We start from the raw sequence: 6,000 nt of genomic DNA, 5'->3' as shown, positions 1-6,000 counted from the left end.
GTATTCACACCTCTTGACTTCTTCACAATTTGTTGTTACATCTTGAATTTAAAATGGATTAAATTGGGATTTTTTTCCACTGATCTGCACATAATACCCCATAAAGTCAAAGTGGAATTTATTTTTTAGAATCTTTTTCCAAATTAATTAAAAATTGAAAATCTGAAATGTCAATAAGCCCCCTTGCTATGACACTCAATTTGAGCTCAGGTGCATACAATTTCCTTTGATCATCCTTGAGATGTCTCTACAGCCTGATTGGAGTCCACCTGTGGCCAATTCAATTGATTGGGCATGATATGGAAAGAAACACACCTTTCCACATAAGGTCCCATAGTTGGCAGTGCATGTCTGAGCAGAAACTCTCCCATGAATTACAAGGAACTGTCCGTAGAACTCAGATATAATTGTGAGGGGGCATAGATCTGATCAGGTCAGGTCAGGTATGGGAGCATGCGCCGGAGCAGCGCGTCACCGCACCCACTTTCCGGCGGTATTCCAGGGGCCTCCATCTGGCTATCCCCCAGGCTTATGGCCCATCCATATTTCCTTGAGATGCCGATCAACCTGCTGCAAACACGAGGCACGCGGTCGGTCCATTGGCCTCCTCCACTCACGAGGCTCCCTTGCTGAGAGTATCTGGTGAGCTGGATCAGCGTCCGAAAAACGAGCCACATGTCCATACAGCCGCAGCTGACGCTCAAGGATCATACAGGAAACAAATCTCATCTGAGTCTCTCTCAGCAACCGCTCGTTGGACACAAAGTCCAACTAGCCATAGCCAAGGATTCTCCGAAGAGACTTCGTTCCAAAGGAGTTAAGTCTTATTCCCTGACCCTGGTAATCCATAGAGCAAGACTGGAAGCACCAAGGACCAGACGATAGATCTGATGAAGGGTATAAAACAATTTCTAGAGTGTTTAAAGTTCGCAAGAGCATAGTGAGCTCCATCATGAGGAAATAGAAGGAAAATGGAACTACCCAGACTCTTCCTTGAGCTGGCCGTCTGACCAACTCAACCATTTGGTGAAGTTTTGTGATGATCGGTTTAGAATTGTGACCTGTAGGAAGGTGACAAACAAACAGACAGACAAACAGATGAAAAATCACTCATAGAGCGACACTTGGCAAAAGAGAACAAAGCATAATGACACTCAGTAGAGCATCCTTTTGACCTCACAAAGAATTGGTGGTTGAATTCAGTTAGTTGATTTGAAAATCCAATTCAATCGGATGAAAATTGAGCCTTTTAGAAATTTGAAAAGAGTGGTTGACCTTTGGCCTATGTTGACCTTTTGGCCTATGCTGATCTCGAAAATAGTTGGTGGTTGAATTGAGTTAGCTGATATGTAAATCCCATTCAAATTTCAGGTGAATCGGATGAAAATTAAGGATTTTAGACATTTGAAATTGTTGTTGACCTTTGGCCTATGTTGACCGTTTGGCCGAAGCTGATCTCAAAAATAGTTGGTGGTTGAATTCAGTTTGCTGAAAAGAAAATCCTATTCAAATTTCATGTCAATCGGATTAAAATTGAGGATTTTAGAAATTTGAAAAGAAATGGTTGACGTTTTTTTTTCTTTTTTCTTTTTCTATACTGAATCGAGGCTCGTGAAAGAGCTGACAACCGCGAGGGAAAGACAGCACAGGGGGTTGAACTTTGGCCTATGTTGACCTGTTGGTCTATGCTGATCTCAAAAATTGTTGATGGTTGAATTCAGTTAGCCGATATGAAAATCACATTCAAATTCCAAGTAAATCGGATGAAAATTGAGGATTTTAGAAATTTGAAATTGTTGTTGACCTTTGGCCGATGTTGACCTTTGGCCTATGTTGATCTCAAAAATAGTTGGTGGTTGAATTCAGTTAGCTGATATGTAAATCATATTAAATTTGAAGTGAATCGGATGAAAATTAAGGATTTCAGAAATTTGAAATTGTTGTTGACCTTTGGCCGATGTTGACCTTTGGCCTATGTTGACCTTTTGGCCTATGCTGATTTGGAAAATAGTTGGTGGTTGAATTTAGTTCGCTGAAAAGAAAATCCTCTTCAAATTTCAAGTCAATCGGATTAAAATTGAGGATTTTAGAAATTCAAAAAAGGGGTTGACCTTTGGCCTATGTTGACCTTTTGGCCAAAGCTGATCTCAAAAATAGTTGGTGGTTGAATTCAGTTAGCCGATATGTAAATCCTATTCAAATTTCAAGTCAATCGGATAAAAATTGAGGATTTTAGAAATTTGAAATTGTTGTTGACCTTTGGCCTATGTTGACCGTTTGGCCTAAGCTGATCTCAAAAATAGTTGGTGGTTGAATTCAGTTTGCTGAAAAGAAAATCCTATTCAAATTTCATGTCAATCGGATTAAAATTGAGGATTTTAGAAATTTGAAAAGAAATGGTTGACCTTTTTTTTTTCTTTTTTTTTCTATACTGAATCGAGGCTCGTGAAAGAGCTGACAACCGCGAGGGAAAGACAGCACAGGGGGTTGAACTTTGGCCTATGTTGACCTGTTGGTCTATGCTGATCTCAAAAATTGTTGATGGTTGAATTCAGTTAGCCGATATGAAAATCACATTCAAATTCCAAGTAAATCGGATGAAAATTGAGGATTTTAGAAATTTGAAATTGTTGTTGACCTTTGGCCGATGTTGACCTTTGGCCTATGTTGATCTCAAAAATAGTTGGTGGTTGAATTCAGTTAGCTGATATGTAAATCATATTAAATTTGAAGTGAATCGGATGAAAATTAAGGATTTCAGAAATTTGAAATTGTTGTTGACCTTTGGCCTATGTTGACCGTTTGGCCAAAGCTGATCTCAAAAATAGTTGGTGGTTGAATTCAGTTCGCCGATATGTAAATCCTATTCAAATTTCAAGTCAATCGGATTAAAATTGAGGATTTTAGAAATTTGAAAAAAAGTGGTTGACTTTAGGCCTATGTTGACCTTTTGACCTTTTGACCTGAAATATATATAGGATTTTGTCGGACCACGAACTCTACCATTTGGTGAAGTTTCATGAACATCGGTTTCAAATTGTGACCTGAGGCAAGTATAAATGAGGGGACAGACAAACTTTTCTGGGGTAGTTTTTCATGCTGAATATGAATCTGTTGTTTGCCAAGCCCAAAAATGCGTAATTAGGTCACTAATCAAGGTCAAAGGTCAATGAGTGCAAAATTCAATTTTTTTGAAAAAATGCTTTATTTTACATCCCCTATCTGTACATTTCAATTATTTTACAATATTTTGTCTAGTAAGGTTGCTAAAGCTTTTCAAAATCTTATTTTTAAAGGAAAACGTGAGGACACATCTATGCTCATTTGCCTTTATCTCTGTAAGGGGCGACAATTAGTTTTTGCGTAATTTGCTTGCAGTTTAACCTCTAAATGCACAATGGGGCAGAGTTTTTATGCTCCTATTGATGGTCTAGAGATAGATTTTATAAAGACAGAATCTAAATGTCACCGGTAAACAACATAGGTCAAAGGTCAATGAGTGCGAAAGTCTTGCAATGACGTAACAGTTACTTGCACTTGAAACCATCCCTTTCACTCAACAGTGAAAGTGGCTTCATCTTTCTGACCCCAATGCATTTGCCATGTTTGTCAAATCATTTCCATTCAGACAGAGCAGGGTGTTCTTCAATAGACCCTTAATGATGAAGAATGAATCTAATAGCCTAGCATAAGCCATCTAGTTCGTACCCTAGGCATCAGGCATTAAACATTTCAGGAGTACAGGTAAGGGTCTTTTTAAGATTGTTAAAAAATGAAATATAAAATCAAATGAAAGTAAAGGAATGCATTCTTCTTTGGTGAGATACATGTACATACAAATGTGTAATGTATGCTTGACATCTCACATCATAGGCAGGCCTACATACATGTACATTTACCTAACAGTAGTAAAAAGACAGGCAGGGCATGGGCATTGACGATGAGTGCCTAATGCATCTACCACTAATGAATTAGTGATATCGGTTAGATGTTTTGTCTTGAAGAAGCTTTACTTTGTGTCTTTGAGAATAAGATTAAAACCCGGGCCAACACTGCCTGCGCTTATTCGATCATTTAAGGGCTGTTGCAGTATATCATACAACGTTGTAGTTTTCATGGTCAGAACATGCGTGCCTGGTGCTTAGTTTGGTTTCTGTTTCTCCCCTCAGGCCAACCATGGAACCTATTGCCAGCCTCAAGCGACAGCGTGAGGATGTGTCGTTTGAACTTTGTATCATTTGTCAGGGAACTAGCCAGGTCAAAGATACGATTTTCAACCAGACAAACCAGGGTATTGCTGCCATCAGAGAGGCGACCGAGCTCCGATGCAAACTTAGACACTATGAATTTCGATCAGCCGTGGACAGGCTTTCGACTCTCTTTGCAGAGCCTCCAGAAAGTCTCCCCAAACTTAAATGGCATAAGCTATGTTACTCTGCATACACACACAAGGGGAAAATAAATGCTAAGCTAGCCAAGGAACAATCGAAAAACGAAAAAGATCCTGAAAGAAAGAGTGTTTCGGCTGAAGCATGTCCGTTTTTACGCAGTAGTACTACTAAGATGAACTGGACATTGTGTATGTTCTGCCAGAACTTTGACAAGAAGCAGAAGACAAGTCGTGTCACAACCTTCAAAATGAGTAATGAAATTACGGAAAAAGCTAAATTTGTACATAACATCTTAGTCCGTACTGCAAATGAGAATGATTTAATCTCAGCTGAGGCATGTTACCATGTTAACTGTCTTAGTAAATTCTTTAGGGATGTCAAAAGGGCAGAAACTGAAAGCAAATCAGCAGACATGGCGATATCATGGTTGTGTCAAGAGCTGCGTCACTCTGCTGAGAAAGGGCACGTATTTGAACTATCTGCAGTGTTCGAGAGGTACAAAGAGTTAGCCAGTGAGTGCGACGGCACAATTCCTACATCGTATCCTAATAGACTGGGGACTTTTAAAGAAACTTTGTCGAATTGCATTGGGGACATTTATGAATTTCTTGTGCTAAGAAATTTGGCGCCTTCAGAGAAACAAACTTTGCTTCTTCCACGACATTTCAGTCACATACCTCTTTCAGAAATGGTGTGCGGTCAGAACAGTGCAGACTATATTCCCATATTTAGACAACAGGATGATCATTTTCTGTCTTTAGTGCACGTTGCTCTGCAACTCCGCAGTGATATCATGTCACATCCTGCATTCGAAGGTTGCGATGTAAGCGAAAAAGCAGAGTTGGCAAGTGTACCACCATCTGTACTCATGTTTGTGAATATCTTGCTTGGAGGCCAAAGTAGTGTCGATGCTGAGTTTGACGAAAGTGCGATGTCTGAAACTGGTTGGGTGAAGAAGACAAGGGTCCTTAGCATTGGACAAGACATGGTCTATGGTGTATGTGGAGACAAGAAGGCACCGCCTAAACACGTTGGAATGGGTATGACGCTGCACCAGTCAACTCGATCAAAGAAATTAGTTGAGCTATTCCATAATGCTGGGCACATAATCAGCTATAACCGGGTTCTTAGGTATGACACTGCCATGGCTGAAAACACTCTGAAAGCGCTTGATCAAGAAACTGGGGCAGTTGTTACCAGCAACCTGGTTTCGGGACGATTTGTGCATTTTTCTGGCGACAATATTGACATCAATGACTCTACCCTAGATGGCAAAAATACATTTCACGCTACTCAGTTAGCTGCCTGGCAGAGGGGGCCATCTGCTGAAAGCGGTCTTGGAGACATCAAACCATCCAATACGTCAACGTTGGATATACCAACAGCAGTTGAAAAGATCCAACAACAGCAGTTTCCGACACCATCAAAGAAGGTCACAGAAGATGCTGAAAAGTTCATTTGCCATATCTACAAGGAACCATCTGAGAACTGTAATCAAGCCCGCATTAAACTGTTCAACAAATGCCATGCAACGGAGACCCTACCTCCATCTAGTGATGCAGCAAAGTTCCACATAGAGCGTGCAAACTACCAAAGTTTCATTTGGAGA

Source organism: Myxine glutinosa, chromosome 5, assembly GCF_964187855.1.
Source record: "Myxine glutinosa chromosome 5, kmMyxGlut1.1, whole genome shotgun sequence".
Classification (NCBI taxonomy): domain Eukaryota; kingdom Metazoa; phylum Chordata; class Myxini; order Myxiniformes; family Myxinidae; genus Myxine; species Myxine glutinosa.
The sequence above is the reverse complement of the archived record's forward strand: the minus strand, read 5'-3'. Positions refer to the sequence as shown.